The following is a 20,016-nucleotide window of genomic DNA, read 5'->3' as shown; positions in this document are numbered from 1 at the left end:
TGACTGTTTGTGAGTGGCGTCTTCTTACTAGGCGGCCTCTTCAGTGGGCAGCAATACAGCTATGTCTTTTACTATAGGAAAGTAGGCATGTCCCTGATTGGTCTACTCTTAACACGTGACTTCTAACCGAAAGTATCTGTATATCAGGCCTTATACTATGCAACAATAAGAAAAATTAGGTCCTACTGTGATTGGCCATGTTATACTGTAGAAAGGTAGGCACGTCCGTGATTGGCCCATTCTTAACACGTCACCTCCAGCCGAGAACATTTTGTGTACTGGGGTTTATACTATACAGCATTAAGAAAAGTAGGCCCTCTTGTGATTGGCTAACCTCTAGGCAAGAGGCATTACGATGATTGGCTTATACTAATGCCAATCAGGAGAAGCCATAAAACGCTTCACATAACCCATGTCTATCACACTTGCACAAGTTCTCCTTCAGGTCCGCAACTATCGGGGATTATAGACGGAGCTTATGGCAGGCTTTTCTCTGATTGGCCCAAAGTTCAGATACTGTTGACCCTCAGCCGAAAACATGACTGTTTGTGAGTGGCGTCTTCTTACTAGGCGGCCTCTTCAGTGGGCAGCAATACAGCTATGTCTTTTACTATAGGAAAGTAGGCATGTCCCTGATTGGTTTACTCTTAACATGTGACTTCTAACCGAAAGTATCTGTATATCAGGCCTTATACTATGCAACAATAAGAAAAGTAGGTCCTACTGTGATTGGCCATGTTATACTGTAGAAAGGTAGGCACGTCCGTGATTGGCCCATTCTTAACACGTCACCTCCAGCCGAGAACATTTTGTGTACTGGGGTTTATACTATACAGCATTAAGAAAAGTAGGCCCTCTTGTGATTGGCTAACCTCTAGGCAAGAGGCATTACGATGATTGGCTTATACTAATGCCAATCAGGAGAAGCCATAAAACGCTTCACATAACCCATGTCTATCACACTTGCACAAGTTCTCCTTCAGGTCCGCAACTATCGGGGATTATAGGCGGAGCTTATGGTAGGCTTTTCTCTGATTGGCCCAAAGTTCAGATACTGTTGTCCCTTCTAAAAACAGGCACTTTCATAATAACATATTGCTAATAAGGATAATAAAGTCATTCCACAAACGATTTTTTCATTTTTTTATTTTATTTTTATCATTCATTCAACCTTTTTTTTTTTATTATTATTATCTTTATTTTTTCATCTTTTCATTATATTATTCTTCATTTAATATTCAATTTCCAATTTCATTTTCATCGATCTATTTACTTAATACATATATTATCATTGCAATTACTATATATTTTGACATTAAATACACAATGCATAATGGAATATACTTTTTATACTTTATATCACATATGTTCGGATTAATCTTCTCCGCAGCACTAACACTGAACCGACAGGAAAATCCTTTCAAGGTACAACATTGGCTCTACCGTAGACAGTGACCACTTCCGTCTATGATGCGGTAGGGAGGTACTTTTTAAACCCCCCCCCCCCTTTTGTTTGTACGTATTGTATATATTTTTTGTATATAAAGCTTTTATTTGATAGTCACCAACATGCCATGATTAAGGTGCTTCGGCACTGAAACGCGTTGGCGAGAAACAGTACCACCTTAGCACATGGACCCTGTACTTTGAGATGTCTGTGACAGCAAAGTTTTTTTAATGGAAACCAATAAAGATGAAGTTTTAATTTGAAACTTACAAGGAGTCCCGGGTGCTGGATTTTTCTTCGTTTCTACTGCATATCCATGGTTGCTCAAGTTTTAAAAAAATTGTGAGTTTAGGCTAATGCTTATGCTCTGGAAATGCAGCGTTTTTGGCTGCTGCAAAAAACACCACAGAAAAAAGAGCTGCGCTTTGCTAGCAGAAAAAAGAACCCTTTGAAGTCAATGGGAGTCTTTTTTTTCAGCGCTGAAATTCCACACCAAATTTCTCATCATTTTCCTCCGTGTGAATGGACCCTTACAATCTCCTCTAGCGGCGAGTTCCATAGTCTCACAACTTCTACATATGTTAGTGTAGAAACCTTCTTATTGTAGAAGTCTTGTCAAGGCCTAGGTTTGAGAGCATCATTAGACATCTCTTTGTATTGTCCTTTGATATACTGTATTTGGCTTACAAAAGTGGAGCACCAATATGATAGATCAGACTCTGAGCAGAGCTTGAACTTGCTATAGAGCAGGCAATGGAATTAGAGAAATTTATCATAAGCAATGTGACAATTTAAGTAATAAGTTGCACCGTCATGGACATAGTTCAGATTAATGACAAATTTTACATAATGCCAACGCTCGTTCCCCTGCCATTATTGATAAATCTGCATCAATGTGCGACTGCATGCTTCTACTATTTGTACTATTTGCTCATTTAGCTGCGTATTCTACTAACATGTCATTCAGAAACAATGACACACAATTTTATGATGTATGTTAGTCGTCTTTGTTAAACGTGATATTTTGTCCACAATAATGAAAATTATAAACACTAAGATTTGGGAAAAAAGCATCCCATTTCCAGAGGTTTTGTGTAAGTAGAACAGAATCTTAACCCATTAAGGCCGCAGCCTAGTTTGATACATAGGCACCAAGCTCCTTTTCTGTATTGTCTGTTGTCATAACTTTTTCATTTTAATGTTGAAATATTAGTGTTTGTTTTTTACTTTTCTATTGCACCATGTTGGGAGACATTTAGCAAATTGATCAAATTGTATTAACTCTTTCTTAGTGGGATAGAAAAAAGTCAGTTTGACTTTTTTTATATTCTAAATCATATATTCTAAATCATAAATAACATGTTACCTTTATTCTGCTGGACAATACATTTATACTGATGCCAACTTTATATTGGGTTTTTATGTTGTACTGCTTTTGCGCAATAAAATCACTTATTTGCAAAAAATAATATGTGATAGTGGAGCCATAACTTTTTTTGAGCTTTATGAGAGCTTGTTACATCTGTTGTTTCTATTGGTACTATAGTAAGTTATATGTGACTTTTTTTTTTTGTTAAATTTTTTTTGACGGCAATGTGACCAAAACCAGCATTTTTTTAAAATGGCATTTGTTATATGGTAAGAATGACATTGTATTTTTATACTATGGGTTGTTATGGACGCATTGACAATACATATAGCCATTTTTAAAACAAACAAAAAAAATCTTGGAAAACTGCTATTTATTTTTTTTAATTTCAAACTTTTTTTAAATAATTTTCATGTACACATAGTCCCATACTGGGTTTTGAAACAATAGGTGGCATTCTTTTCCACAGTAATACATGACAATTAGAGATGAGCGAACACTAAAATGTTCGAGGTTCAAAATTCGATTCGAACAGCCGCTCACTGTTCGAGTGTTCGAATGGGTTTCAAACCCCATTATAGTCTATGGGGAACATAAACTCGTTAAGGGGGAAACCCAAATTCGTGTCTGGAGGGTCACCAAGTCCACTATGACACCCCAGGAAATGATACCAACACCCTGGAATGACACTGGGACAGCAGGGGAAGCATGTCTGGGGGCATAAAAGTCACTTTATTTCATGGAAATCCCTGTCAGTTTGCGATTTTCGCAAGCTAACTTTTCCCCATAGAAATGCATTGGCCAGTGCTGATTGGCCAGAGTACGGAACTCGACCAATCAGCGCTGGCTCTGCTGGAGGAGGCGAAGTCTAAGATAGCTCCACACCAGTCTCCATTCAGGTCCGACCTTAGACTCCGCCTCCTCCGGCAGAGCCAGCGCTGATTGGCCGAAGGCTGGCCAATGCATTCCTATGCGAATGCAGACTTAGCAGTGCTGAGTCAGTTTTGCTCAACTACACATCTGATGCACACTCGGCACTGCTACATCAGATGTAGCAATCTGATGTAGCAGAGCCGAGGGTGCACTAGAACCCCTGTGCAAACTCAGTTCACGCTAATAGAATGCATTGGCCAGCGCTGATTGGCCAATGCATTCTATTAGCCCGATGAAGTAGAGCTGAATGTGTGTGCTAAGCACACACATTCAGCACTGCTTCATCACGCCAATACAATGCATTAGCCAGTGCTGATTGGCCAGAGTACGGAATTCGGCCAATCAGCGCTGGCTCTGCTGGAGGAGGCGGAGTCTAAGGTCGGACCTGAATGGAGACTGGTGTGGAGCGATCTTAGACTCCGCCTCCTCCAGCAGAGCCAGCGCTGATTGGCCGAATTCCGTACTCTGGCCAATCAGCGCTGGCCAATGCATTCTATTAGCTTGATGAAGCAGAGTGTGCACAAGGGTTCAAGCGCACCCTCGGCTCTGATGTAGCAGAGCTGAGGCTGCACAAGGGTTCAAGCGCACCCTCGGCTCTGATGTAGGAGAGCCGAGGGTGCACTTGAACCCTTGTGCACCCTCAGCTCTGCTACATCAGAGCCGAGGGTGCGCTTGAACCCTTGTGCACACTCTGCTTCATCAAGCTAATAGAATGCATTGGCCAGCGCTGATTGGCCAATGTATTCTATTAGCCTGATGAAGTAGAGCTGAATGTGTGTGCTAAGCACACACATTCAGCTCTACTTCATCGGGCTAATAGAATGCATTGGCCAGCGCTGATTGGCCAGAGTACGGAACTCGACCAATCAGCGCTGGCTCTGCTGGAGGAGGCGGAGTCTAAGATCGCTCCACACCAGTCTCCATTCAGGTCCGACCTTAGACTCCGCCTCCTCCAGCAGAGCCAGCGCTGATTGGCCGAATTCCGTACTCTGGCCAATCAGCACTGGCTAATGCATTGTATTGGCGTGATGAAGCAGTGCTGAATGTGTGTGCTTAGCACACACATTCAGCTCTACTTCATCGGGCTAATAGAATGCATTGGCCAATCAGCGCTGGCCAATGCATTCTATTAGCGTGAACTGAGTTTGCACAGGGGTTCTAGTGCACCCTCGGCTCTGCTACATCAGATTGCTACATCTGATGTAGCAGTGCCGAGTGTGCATCAGATGTGTAGTTGAGCAAAACTGACTCAGCACTGCTAAGTCTGCATTCGCATAGGAATGCATTGGCCAGCCTTCGGCCAATCAGCGCTGGCTCTGCCGGAGGAGGCGGAGTCTAAGGTCGGACCTGAATGGAGACTGGTGTGGAGCGATCTTAGACTCCGCCTCCTCCAGCAGAGCCAGCGCTGATTGGTCGAGTTTCGTACTCTGGCCAATCAGCGCTGGCCAATGCATTCTATTAGCCCGATGAAGTAGAGCTGAATGTGTGTGCTTAGCACACACATTCAGCTCTACTTCATCAGGCTAATAGAATACATTGGCCAATCAGCGCTGGCCAATGCATTCTATTAGCTTGATGAAGCAGAGTGTGCACAAGGGTTCAAGCGCACCCTCGGCTCTGATGTAGGAGAGCCGAGGGTGCACTTGAACCCTTGTGCACCCTCAGCTCTGCTACATCAGAGCCGAGGGTGCGCTTGAACCCTTGTGCACACTCTGCTTCATCAAGCTAATAGAATGCATTGGCCAGCGCTGATTGGCCAATGTATTCTATTAGCCTGATGAAGTAGAGCTGAATGTGTGTGCTAAGCACACACATTCAGCTCTACTTCATCGGGCTAATAGAATGCATTGGCCAGCGCTGATTGGCCAGAGTACGGAACTCGACCAATCAGCGCTGGCTCTGCTGGAGGAGGCGGAGTCTAAGATCGCTCCACACCAGTCTCCATTCAGGTCCGACCTTAGACTCCGCCTCCTCCAGCAGAGCCAGCGCTGATTGGCCGAATTCCGTACTCTGGCCAATCAGCACTGGCTAATGCATTGTATTGGCGTGATGAAGCAGTGCTGAATGTGTGTGCTTAGCACACACATTCAGCTCTACTTCATCGGGCTAATAGAATGCATTGGCCAATCAGCGCTGGCCAATGCATTCTATTAGCGTGAACTGAGTTTGCACAGGGGTTCTAGTGCACCCTCGGCTCTGCTACATCAGATTGCTACATCTGATGTAGCAGTGCCGAGTGTGCATCAGATGTGTAGTTGAGCAAAACTGACTCAGCACTGCTAAGTCTCTGCATTCGTATAGGAATGCATTGGCCAGCCTTCGGCCAATCAGCGCTGGCTCTGCCGGAGGAGGCGGAGTCTAAGGTCGGACCTGAATGGAGACTGGTGTGGAGCGATCTTAGACTCCGCCTCCTCCAGCAGAGCCAGCGCTGATTGGTCGAGTTCCGTACTCTGGCCAATCAGCGCTGGCCAATGCATTCTATTAGCCCGATGAAGTAGAGCTGAATGTGTGTGCTTAGCACACACATTCAGCTCTACTTCATCAGGCTAATAGAATACATTGGCCAATCAGCGCTGGCCAATGCATTCTATTAGCTTGATGAAGCAGAGTGTGCACAAGGGTTCAAGCGCACCCTCGGCTCTGATGTAGCAGAGCTGAGGGTGCACAAGGGTTCAAGTGCACCCTCGGCTCTCCTACATCAGAGCCGAGGGTGCGCTTGAACCCTTGTGCAGCCTCGGCTCTGCTACATCAGAGCCGAGGGTGCGCTTGAACCCTTGTGCACACTCTGCTTCATCAAGCTAATAGAATGCATTGGCCAGCACTGATTGGCCAGAGTACGGAATTCGGCCAATCAGCGCTGGCCAATGCATCCCTATGGGAAAAAGTTTATCTCACAAAAATCACAATTACACACCCGATAGAGCCCCAAAAAGTTATTTTTAATAACATTCCCCCCTAAATAAAGGTTATCCCTAGCTATCCCTGCCTGTACAGCTATCCCTGTCTCATAGTCACAAAGTTCACATTCTCATATGACCCGGATTTGAAATCCACTATTCGTCTAAAATGGAGGTCACCTGATTTCGGCAGCCAATGACTTTTTCCAATTTTTTTCAATGCCCCCGGTGTCGTAGTTCCTGTCCCACCTCCCCTGCGCTGTTATTGGTGCAAAAAAGGCGCCAGGGAAGGTGGGAGGGGAATCGAATTTTGGCGCACTTTACCACGTGGTGTTCGATTCGATTCGAACATGGCGAACACCCTGATATCCGATCGAACATGTGTTCGATAGAACACTGTTCGCTCAGCTCTAATGACAATACTTCTGCATTGTTGCATATTGCAATATTGAAAACTAAACAATTAAACTGAGGGTTGTGAGGTTGATGTGGGTGCATCAATAAAGCCGTCATTTCCATGCCAATGCATCGGCACACTGCAATCTTATCTCGGTGCCAATGAGGGCCACATTGGGGGCAGAAAACACAAAGAATCCCCTTAGATGGCATTATCATTATTGGCTCCAAGGGTGCATTCACACGGAGGAAAATGGTGCTGAATTTGGTGTGGAATCCACGTCAAATTCAGCACTGAAAAAAGCCTCTTATTTACTTCAATGGGTTCCTTTATCTGCTAGCAGAAAAAGGAGCCCAATGAAGTCAATGGGAGGCTTTTTTTCAGCGCTGAATCTGACGCGGATTCCACACCAAATTCAGCACCATTTTACTCCGTGTGAATGCTCCCTAACAGGTTAAACAGCTGTGATCGGTGTGTCACAGCTGACATACCTTCATGATGAATTGGCTCACCTCCCAAATCGGTGCCATCTTCATGATGTACTATTATGTCAGTTCCCACCACTGATGTTATAGTATGTCACTGGATGAGAACTAGTTAGTTCCTGTTGTTCCTCTGTTATTCCTCCTAGAAATGTATGAATAAATTGACAACAGGGTGTGATCAATCTCTTTGTCAAAAGGATGTGTTTCTAGACAATCTGACATTGGCCACACTGATTGGATAATGTGAGACTATACAGGTTGCAAATCCATTCAGCAATTTTTAAGAGGAGTAACAGAGGAACTGCATAAGGGTAGCATCATAAGAATTGGAATCTCCATAATTGTTATTTTATGGGAACTTTCAGGATTTATTAACCAGAGATGTCAGGAAAGCCAACAGCTCCATACTGGACTCTGCGAAATGCAAAACACAAGTAGCAACAATTAGAGGCCTAACTATAGGGGATATAGAAGACTAGTAGCCATCACACCTGGGCTGTGCTGCAATGGAAGGCAGTCACAATGTACACCTTTCCTAGAGATTGATGTCGCTGCAAAACAAATTATGGTCACAAATGCTTTTATTGAACTTCAGCAACAATTACTGTTTTCTCTATGATGGAAATTATTCCTTGGAGAAAGCTGTGTTGTGCTCTTAAGGCCAAGTGAGTAAAGTTTTGACACAGCAGGCTTCCATATAAAAGCCATTTCCTTGGAATCTGTTCTCCTGAATAGGAGTGGCTTATTTGCATATATGTACGTTCCTTGACAGATGCTTCAAGATCTTCTTAACTGTTCTTGCAGAAAGATTCAAGGGCATAATCACAAAGAAGAAAGAGAAAAGGACTCAAAAGTATTTCTTAAGAAATAAGTTTATGAAAAGATAATGGATTATAGAAATGTAATGGGAGGTCATGTAGTTTAATATTAGCATTAATAATAGCCCCCCTACTAATAGGTGTTACAGTGTTATGTGCATTTTCAGGCAATCCTATTCTCTATCAGGGTTGCGGACTATTATTGTGACCAGGAATTGTCCTATTAAAGTAGCACTCCATATAGGGTATGATATATCATTTCAGCATTGAACGTTCATGCAGGAGCACACCATTTATTTTCTTAGCAGAAGGTCATGAAAGACCAAACATCAGGGTTTTAGTTGTTCTTCTGAAAATATTGGGACAAAGAATTATGGTTAACAATCTCCTTTTGTAGTCAGAGTGTTGAAGGGGGCTGAATATATTATATATATTGAAAGTCACACGTTCCCCCCTTTCCAAATTGTTCATACACTGAGAACATTGCTAAGGGCGGGTTCACACCAGCGCCCAATCTCCGTTATGCAAGTTTCCATTTTCTGTCAGCAGAAGATGGAAACCGTCATTCAGTGTTTGCCAGTGAGCACTCGTGAGTGTCTTCTGCTCTCCACGGCGAAACCATTTTTTTTTTTAACCGGACACAAAGTCCTGCATGTCCAACTTTGTGTCTGATTAAAATACAATTAAAAAAACGGTTTCGCCACGGAGAGCACGAGACACTCATGGACGCTCAGGGGTGGACACTTTTCAAACCCATTCAAATGAATGGGTTTGAAAACTGACTGCCGGTTTCCATCTCCTGTCCAGTTTCTCAGGCAGGAAACAGAAACCTGCAAAACGGAGATCGGGCGCTGGTGTAAACCCGCCCTTACTATGGTTACAAGGTTGCGGCATCCCTCCAGATTGGAGGACTAGTTTGACCTTAGGCCCCTGATCTCATCTCTACATACAACCCCTTGCAATCAGTATTTTTTTTATCCTGCATTAAAACACTAAATTATTATTTTTATTATTTTTCATTTTTACTATGGTTGTATTAACATGTGCTGGAGTCTCCATTTTTAGACTATGTTGCAGTGACCGCCGAAGATCGCCAGTCCATTATGACACCTCAGCAAATGATGCCAACACCTCTGCAATGCAACTGGGACAGCAGGGGAAGCATGTCTGGGGGCATCTAACACGCCCAAGTCACAGTTTTACCCCACTATCACAGTCTATCAACTACACACTTTCCACACTCAAAAAAAACACTATGAAATTGGAAAAATACCTGGAAACCTTTTTTCCTCCCCAATTGGATGAACAGAAACCCAAATTTTACTTTAATGAAACCTTAACAAGCACCCCATGACAACCACAGATGGAATAGGCAATGGGAAATCCAACAGTACCCACTCTTAACTGTCATTGTGGATGTGTGTGTGTGTGTGTGATGTGGTAAGATCTTCCAAAATTCACTTTCCTGGCCTTTAACGTGAGTCCTTAACGTGAGTTACCAGCAGAGATTTATGTTACTTCAGCCTCTTACCAGCAGAGATTGAGGCCCTTTAGGGGACTTCAGCCTCTTACCAGCAGAATTTTAGGCCCTTTAACTTAGTTAAGCCTTAGTTAAGCACCAGCAGTGTTTTTGGACATTGGGGTTAGTTGAGCCTTGCACCAGCAGTGTTTTTGGCCCTTGGAGTGAGTTGAGCCTCTAACCAGCAAATTTTGGTGAAATCAGGGTGGATTCAGCCTCTAACCAGGAGAGTTTGAGGAAATCAGGGTGGATTCAGCCTCTAACCAGCAGAGTTTGGTGAAATCAGGGTGGATTTAGCCTCTAACCAGCAGAGTTTGGGGAAATCAGGGTGGATTCAGCCTCTAACCAGCAGAGTTTGGGGAAATCAGGGTGGATTCAGCCTCTAACCAGCAGAGTTTGGGGAAATCAGGGTGGATTCACCCTCTAACCAGCAGAGTTTAGAGAAATCAGGGTGGATTCAGCCTCTAACCAGCAGAGTTGGGGAAATCAGGGTGGATTGAGCCTAGAAGGTTCAGAATTGTGCAACGCAGAGGGTGGAGTAATATGAGGAGGAACTTTAGAGGTTGAGCGCAGACATGACAATTCATGTTGGGGTGCTTGACACTGGTGGGCATGAAAATGATGGGTCTATCCAGTGGCTGTTCATTTTGATGAAAGTCAGCCAGTCGGCACTCTCAGCTGACAGCCAGCTGCGCTTATCAGTGATGCGCTTTAGACCCTTTCAGATAGCACGCTGGCGGCAGGACAGGACAGCACCTCCAAGGAGTATAGGGCAAGTTCAAGCCACAGGTCCAACTTCGACATCCAATACGTGTAGGGCACAGAGGGATCGGAGAGGACAGGGCTGTGGTGTGACAGGTATTCCCGCAACATGCACCTATACTTTTCCCACCTGGTGACACTAGACCCCTCAGTGTACCCCTTGTTGGTGTGGACCAGACAGCACTTGTTCGCCTCATGGAGGAACTGTCCTCTCTGCCGCCAATGACACTTGATGGAAACATCTCCATCATGTTCTGCACTAATTGCTTGTGGCAGTCATTAATGCGATTGGCCCTCCCCTCTACCGGAATAAAAGACGAGATGTTATTTTTATACTGGGAGTCAAGGATTGCAAATATCCAGTATTGGTTGCTCTCCATTATTTTTACCATGCGCTTGTCACTTGAGAAGCACCCCAACATGAAGTCAGCCATGTGTGCCAGAGTGTTACTTGGCATTACTTCGCTGCCCCCACCGGAAAGGTCACTCTCCATTTCCTCCTCTTCCTCCTCCTCCTCCCTTTCGCCCCATCCGTGCTGCAAGAATGGGACGCATTGAACTTCACCAGTAGCCTCCTGTGTCACAATCATATCATCTGCCACATCTTCATCCTCCTCCTCCGTTATTAAAGGCTGTGAAGCGGACAGGTGTGTGGAACTACTCTCCTGCTGTGACGGTTCTGCTGCTATCCTTGACTCCTCAGTGTGATCTGCGTTATCCCTGATGGCAATGAGAGATTCTCGCATCACACACAAGAGCGTCATTATTACGCTCACTAGTGCGTCGTCACAGCCGATCCTCTTGGTGGACTCCTCAAAAACCCATAGGATTTCACATAGGTCTCCCATCCATGGCTACATCCATGGGTTTTGGAGATGGTACTCCATATCTCATAGGTCTCTGCTGCTCAACCACTCTGCTCAACATATGATATGTTGAGTTCCAGCGTGTGGGGATGTCGCACAACAGCCGGTGTTCGGGCAGATGTAGGCATTGCTGGAGTTTGGAGATGTGCGCATTCAAGGCTTGCGCATATGGGTGGTTAGTGCTGTATTTTTGCCTGCGCTCAAATGTCTGAGAGATGCTGGGTTGCTGGGAGGAGGTGCATGATGGTGCAGGAGAAGGAGCTGAGACAGGAACAGGGGAGGATGAGGGAGAAGTCCCCAAAGCGGCGTAGCCAGATGTTGCGGTGTCCTGGCTGGTGCTCTGGACTGCAGCGCCAGCACTGGCAATAGTGAGAGAGGCAGTGGCGGCAACGCTGGACTACGATTGTCCTGTGTTTGCTCTCTCCCAGTGAGTCCAGTGCTTGGATTCAAAAAGATGGCGCAAGGAAGTGGTCAAAACGTTGCTCTTTTCAAAGCCCCTACTCAGTTTTGAGTGGCAAATTGTGCAAACCGCAATATAGTTGTCCTCCGCGCATTCCTTGAAAAATCTCCACACCATTGAGGAACGTGCCTTCAATGGGATAGTTTTTCTGGGCTGGCTATAATAGGGAACATCTTGGGCCATTCTGGGTGTGGCCTGGCTTTGGCGAAACAGCTGACCTCTGCCTTTGGACATGCCTCTGTCTCTACCTACCCTCTTTGGTGCTGCACCTCCCTCAACATTGACACTGCTTTCCCCACTTGACATCCCCCCTATCCAGGTCGGGTCAGTGTCCTCGTCGTCCACCACCTCCTCTGCCAATTCCTCTCTTGCCTCCTCCTCCTGCACACCGCACATGGCAACAGGCTGCCCTGATGGCAACTGTGTCTCGTCATCGTCACTGAGGGTGGGTTGCTGGTCAACCACCACAAAATCAACAGGAGAGGCGGAGCCTGACCGGGGAATGAGATGGCAGCTTGATCTGCAGCTCTGCCACTCGAGTGTCCGCATCCATCTCCATCCAGCCTCATAACAGCATAAAATGGTCAGAACTGGGAAGGATAGACTCTCTGATACTCCTGGCTCACAGAAACCCCAAAGTTCGCAACCCGGGATGCATAAATTCCTGAAGAAGGGTTCCCTGAAGATATCTCTCCCTGCCGACAATATGGCGCCTGACGACAACAGTAGCGTGGGAGAAGCAACGGCCGACTCCGATATGGACTCTTATCCTGCGGAACCGATTGTGTCCCATGCCTCGGCGCCTATATCACGGACCTACCTGAAGAAAACCTTGGCACAAGCCTTGGCCCAAGCAATAGCTTCGGTCATGACGGAATTGGTGGAGCTCCGCGCAGACACGCAGGCCATAGGTAAACGAGTAGACCGATTAGAAGCTACGCACTCCGACTTCCTGAAGTCGGTTAAAGCCAATACCAGACAAATAGATCTACACACTGAACATCTCAACAAAACTTACCTTCTGCTCGAGGATGTGGAGAACAGGAGTCGCCGACGAAATGTGCGCATCCGTGGCCTTCAGGAGCTGATTCTTCCGGAGGCACTGCCGGAGGCTGTCTCGTCTGTCTTCCAGGCTCTTCTGTCCTCTGCGCCCGACCTACACAATGTGGAGATGCCGTTTACTACCTCCCGTATCGAACGAGTGCACAGGGCACTTCGTCCTAAACCCAACCCTGATGAACCACCAAGGGATGACGTATGCGCCCTCCTCACCTCTGCAGACACCACGGCGATCCTGAGAGTGGCGAGAGATAGGCCGCAGTTCACCCATGAAGGTACGCGGCTACATTTTTACCAGGATTTGTCCCCGGCCACCCTCCAAAAGAGAAGAGTCCTCAAGCCCCTCTTAGACACCCTGCGGGCGAGGAACTTCCAGTACTCCTGGCTCTTCCCCTTCGGCCTATCGGTGCTGAAAAATGGCAGACGGCTTAATATCTACTCCCCCGCAGACCTGGATGGTCTTTATTTGGCCCCGGACATACCCCCCTTAGACATTCCCTCCTGGCTACCGGTGCAAGACCCGACGCCCCCGGACTTGCCGACTACTTCTGCCACGCCACCCCGCACACCGGGGAGAACCAAATCGCCTAAGAGTAGGCGAACACATCCTAAGTCCGGTATGCTCCCGTCGGCTTTGTCCCTGGGATAGCTGCGACACGCTTCCCTGTCATGTCTACAGTATACCGGGTTCCCCACCGGAGATACTCGCTTTCATTACCCACACTTCTCCTGAGTTTTGACCTCAGGGACTGATATTGTCGTTCTATGATGTCATTTTAGGATGCTTTTATTTAGTATGCCTTGGAAGTTTAACTTTTGAGCTCCTTTCTGCCACTGTACGTCTGCTCCTTCTTTCCCTCCCCTCCTCCCCCCCTCCTTCCCTGTCCACCCCTCCCCCTCCTTCCCCATCCTACTTGTCTTTCCCGCCTTTTCTTTTCCTTCCCGCACTTTTGCAAGCCCCCCCCCATCTAGCCACTATCCCGCTCTCATTACCCGTCCCCCCCACCCCCTCATACCCCTCCCCCTCCCTTTACTACTTCATTTGCTTACCTCTGGTTGATTGGATCCCGGGTTCAGCTTCTGATTTGTTTTCCTTCCTCTGGAGCTCTGGATTGTCGGGAGTTATCAATGTTGTTTATTTTTCCTTTGCTATTCTAACCTATACGCGATGTGTAATAAGATTATATTAGTGTTACTACAGCAGCAGCATTGGATCCATCACCCGGGCGCTGACACACACACCTTTAATGCTCCTGTGATGTATACACCACCCCCCACGGGTGCTCCATTCTAATTCTGACATTTGCATACGTGGTTATGGATCTTTTCTGCTTCTCTGCCTACTATTGCTCACTGATATTCCTATGACTACTAAGATTGCTTTTGTCCTTCTGTTTTGAAGAGTCCTATTGTCATACCTTTCCTCCCCCCCCTTCTCTGCTCCCCTTTTTTCCCGTCCGTCTCCCCCCCTCCTTTTGTCCCATGTATTAATATTGCTCTGCAATTCTCTACCCATCATGATTTCCCCCCCCTCCTTTCCCTTTACCTCTCCCTGGCCCCTCCCCCTCTCCCTCAGCCCCACCCCTCCCCATTCATCCCCTTTATCCTTATCGTGGTTTGTGGTTCCCAGTTCCCTTTCTTTCATTGGCTCTATGGAAATGTTATACATGCTGTTATGACTCTATATCGTTTTCATTATTATCCGTTATGGAGATTTATGTTATGGACACATGTTTTGATCAGGACTCTTCTCTACTTTTGACAACACCTGCGTTCACACGCACTCCCACATTCCCCTAGTAGTTGTCTGAATACTTCATTGTACCTTCTCAGTGGATACGCAGATCTAATCCACTGCACTCAAATACCCTCAGCGGCGTTTAGCCGTACTCTCTCATACTCATACCCGCGGTTTCCCTTCCCCCTCCCCTCCTCCCCTTCTCCTCATCACAGATCCTCCCCTTTCCCTCACCCTTCACCTATACCCAGTCCTCTCCCTCCCTTTTGTCCCTCTTCTAGTCTTACTTTTCCCACCCATCTTTCTCTTCCCCCTTCACTTTCCTCCTCTTTCTTCTCCTTCCTCCCGCTTTTCCTCCCCTCTTCCGCTCCTAACCTGCTCTTCCCATATCTCACTTCCTCCTCAGACCTTGTTCTTACTTTCCCACGCCTCCTCCCTCAGCGGCGCCCATGGCTCGCATCACCTGTTCTACCTTTAATGTGAAAGGCCTCAATTCACCTGAAAAGAGGCACCACATCCTATTACTACTGAACAAGCTACACACCGGAATTGCGTTTCTACAAGAGACTCATTTTAAGGAAGGTCGGGTCCCGACACTCCCTAAGCGTCATTTCCCTCTAGCTTTTCACAACCCTCATCCTATGTCTGCTTCTAAAGGAGTCTCCATCCTAGTTAGTAAATCTGTACCGTTTGTTTGTCGTGAACGTTATGCGGATCAGGAGGGTAGGATTCTTTTGCTTAAAGGCACTGTCGCGGCTCAGCCATACACCCTCGCAAATCTATATGCTCCGAACAGAGGCCAGATCTCATGGATTCTGGATGCTCTCCAAACTCTGAAACTTTTTGCAGAGGGGCCCATTATACTGGGGGCTGATCTAAATGTAGCTATGCAGCCACAGCTTGATTCTTCCTCCTCCTCGCAGATCTTTACACAGAGATCGCTCGGTAAGCTTCTAGGCACTTTACATGAGATGAATCTTCTTGACGCCTGGCGCATGCAACATCCTAACGTTAAGGACTTCAGGGGCAGATCCAGGGCCGGGCGTGCCTAGCGGGGCCCCGCGCCATACGAGGCACGACACAGGCCGGACAGGCCTCAGCCAAGCACACGCTGGAGCCGGCCTTCATGAGATCCGGGCCCGAGCCGGCCCTGAAGCGCCCTGCACCCTCCCTCCACCTCCGAGCAGCCCGAGGCCCCGCGGCATCAGACACTGACAGTGACAGACAGTCAGCTCATCAGCGCTGCCTGCAGATGCCCACCGTCTTCCCGCTCCAAGTATCTGATGCGCAGCGATATCTAAAGAGGGGGGAGGTGGTACAGGGGGAGTACAATGATCGGGGCCCCCTGTTGGTGGAATACTTTCCACCAACAAGGGGCCCCGAAGCTGCAGCAATGGCTGACACACAGGAGCTGCAGCTCCTGTCAGCGCTTCAGGACGCTCCCTCTCTCTCCCCCTCTCTCCCCCCTCCCTTTCTCTGCCTGTCCTCTGCCCACCAATGAGAGGGCTGAGGAGAGCCCAGGAGGCGGGGCTTATCCCTGCCGAGCTCCTGCCGTCCTGCACTGAAGAGGAAGAAGAAAGGAAGAAGGAAAATGAAACTGAAGAAAGAAAACAGGTCCACAGGTACACTCTGGGGTTACTTATTAATATCAGGCATTTGGGGTGATTACTTTTGTTTTAGTAACTCCATGTGCCTCATATTAATAGCAGTTAACCCCATCATGTCCCTCACATTAACCCCCTGTGTGCCTCACCATAAGAGTTACTAATATGTGAGACATATGGGGGTAATAATAATGAAGATACTTTATTATTACCTCCATGTCTCTCACATATCAGTAACTCTTATGTTAGGTACACAAGGGTTAATGTGAGGGACATGATGGGGTTAACTGCTATTAATATGAGGCACATGGAGTTACTAAATTGTAATGCACATGACCAGATTTTTTATCCACAATTGTCCTGGTATAGCGGTCAGCGGGTGACGTGACAGTATTTAGTCCTGTAGGGGCCACTAAGGGACATAATAGTGTGTGCAGGGGCCACTATTGGGTATAATACTGTATACAGGGGCCACTATGGGACATAATACTGCGTGCTGGGGCCACTATTGGGTATAATACGGTGTGCAGGGGCCACTATGGGACATAATACTGTGTGCAAGAACCACTATGGGACATAATACTGTCTGCAGGGGCCACTATGGGGTATAATACGGTGTGCAGGGGCCACTATGGGACATAATACGGTGTGCAGGGGCCACTATGGGACATAATACTGTGTGCAGGGGCCACTATGGGACATAATACTGTGTGCAGGGGCCACTATGGGACATAATACTGTGTGCAGGGGCCACTATGGGGCATAATACTGTGTGCAGGGGCCACTATGGGACATAATACTGTGTGCAGGAACCACTATGGGACATAATACTGTGTGCAGGGGCCACTATGGGGTATAATACGGTGTGCAGGGGCCACTATGGGACATAATACGGTGTGCAGGGGCCACTATGGGACATAATACTGTGTGCAGGGGCCACTATGGGACATAATACTGTGTGCAGGGGCCACTATGGGACATAATACTGTGTGCAGGGGCCACTATGGGGCATAATACTGTGTGCAGGGGCCACTATGGGACATAATAGAGCGCGCAGGAATGCGTAGGAGGGACTCGGTCGAGATCTTCAGTGTCGGGGGGCCCCATGTCAAAAGTTCGCCACAGGGCTCCGCCATTCCTAGTTACGCCACTGTCTGGATCGCTCACTAAATAACAGGGAATCCGATTCGATTCCCTGATAGTGAGCGGATCGCTGTTGTGCTTTCAGTTCTATGCACAGACATAGAACTGAAAGCTGTCAGTGTAGCCAGGCCGACGCGGGTGCAATGACGTCATCGCTCCAGTCCTGCAGTGCAGTCTGAAGGAGGAGGACGCTCGGCTGTGGCCTGTGGCTCTTCACATGGGTAAGTCAGTGTATGACAGTATGATGTGTTTGTTGTACTGAGGACTGGAGTATATAATACAGTGGGGGGTACTGAGGAGTATATAATACAGTGAGGGGGTACGGAGGCGTATATAATACAGTGGGGGGGGGGTACTGAGGTGCATATAATACAGTGGGGTGGGGGTACCGTACTGAGGAGTATATAATACAGTGGGGGGTACTGAGGAGCATATAATACAGTAAAGGGGTACTGAGGAGTATATAATACAGTGGGGGGGGGGTACTGAGGAGCATATAATACAGTAAAGGGGTACTGAGGAGTATATAATACAGTGGGGGGGTACTGAGGTGCATATAATACAGTGGGGTGGGGGTAAAAAAAGCCTCAAAAACGCATTTTTAGGGCTAATTTTTTCAAAAAATCCTGGGGGAGGACCCCCAGACCCCCTGTTGCCCCGTGACCCCCCAGTAACTAGGGCCCCGCAAAACTCAATTGCCCAGGGCCCCGCAAAGCCTGGATCCGCCACTGAAGGACTTCACCTTTTTCTCGATCCTTGGCGACTCGTTTCACCGCCTGGATTACCTATTTATCTCCCGCCCCCTCCTAGAGCAACTAACTTCATCACATATAGGTTCTATTACGGTCTCGGACCATGCCCCGGTATCCCTTACTCTATGCCTGGGTCATCTGCCTCGACCTCAGTGGACATGGAGACTCAACGAGTCTTTGTTGGACTCGGAGGAGAATTATACCTCTCTTTTGACACATCTGGATGAGTATTTTCATCTAAACTCTACACAAGATGTACAACAAACCTCTATTTGGGAAGCCCACAAGGCTTATATTAGAGGGGTCTTGATCTCCCTGGCGTCGAAGACGAAGAGGATTAGACAGAAGGAGGTGGACACCCTTCTTCAGCAGATAGCAGATATTGAACGTACTAGGAAGAAGTCAGTCTTCACTTCTTCAGACGGAGCTAGACTCCCTGAGGAACAAACTCCACAATGTTCTTAATTTCAGAGCGGCCAAGCACCACCTTCACTATAGAAAACTTCTTTACGCGCATGGAGACAAAGGGGGGCGCCTAATGTCCAACCTTATCAAGAAGGAAAAAGCCAGATCCTATATTGCAAGCATCAAGGACTCAAAGGGGAAACTCCTCACACGCACCTCAGACATTGCTGATGCTTTTGTCACTTTCTATTCTTCTTTGTATAACTTACACTCAGAAGACCCACAGCCCTCCCCTGTCCAGAGACAAACCTTGATGACTCGCTTTTTGGACTCTATCTCCCTCCCCAAGCTTTCCCCCCTAACCTCCTCTTCTCTCCTTGATCCGGTCTCTCTGCAAGAGGTCGAAGATACTCTTAACAGCTTCTCGACGGGCAAGAGCCCTGGCCTGGATGGTCTACCACTTTTTTATTACAAGAAATTCCGAAAAGTTCTTTCCCCCCAGCTCTCCCTTCTCTGCAATGCGCTTTTGAATGGGCAGTCCCTACCGCCTCAAGCCCAGGAAGCCCATGTGACCCTTATCCCCAAAGAGGGTAAGGACCCATCTGCCTGTGGTAGTTACCGCCCCATCTCGCTACTGAATGTAGATGTGAAAGTGTGGGCAAAGATCCTCTCTAGACGCCTCCAATCCTATATCCCAGACTTGGTGAATGACGAACAATCTGGATTTGTCTATGGCAGGGAGGGGAAGCATAACACTGCTAAGCTCCTTCCACTAATACATTGGGCTAACCACTCAAATACCCCTTTGGTCCTGTTAGGTGTCGACGCCGAAAAGGCGTTCGACAGAGTAGATTGGCAGTTTATGAGGCTCACCTTGCTCAAGTTCGGCTTCCCCCCCTCCTTTGTTGACGCTATATTCTCCTTGTATAACGCCCCTACAGCCAGATTGAGAGTGAATGGCACTCTCTCCCCCACCTTCACTATCACGAATGGGACCCGGCAGGGTTGCCCTCTATCCCCGACACTCTTCATACTGGTGTTGGAAACCCTCCTTCAAAAAGTCAGGCAAGATGACAGAATCCGAGGATTGGAGAAAGGAGACCTTACCTTGCACGCCACGGCTTACGCGGACGACGTACTCTTCATCGTCACCAACCCTGAGGACGGCTTACTAGCATTGGTTGATGTTCTTTCGGACTTTGGTAGAGTCTCACGATACAAGGCTAATCTGTCGAAGTCAGAGGTCCTCAATATCTCTCTCCCTTCATCTAGAGCGACGCGTCTCAAGTCTATGACCCCCTTCTCCTGGTCGAACTCCCACTTGAAGTACCTGGGTATATATCTTACCTCCCGCTCATCGGA

This window comes from Leptodactylus fuscus, chromosome 2, assembly GCF_031893055.1.
Source record: "Leptodactylus fuscus isolate aLepFus1 chromosome 2, aLepFus1.hap2, whole genome shotgun sequence".
Classification (NCBI taxonomy): domain Eukaryota; kingdom Metazoa; phylum Chordata; class Amphibia; order Anura; family Leptodactylidae; genus Leptodactylus; species Leptodactylus fuscus.
This window is presented reverse-complemented; position numbering follows the sequence as displayed.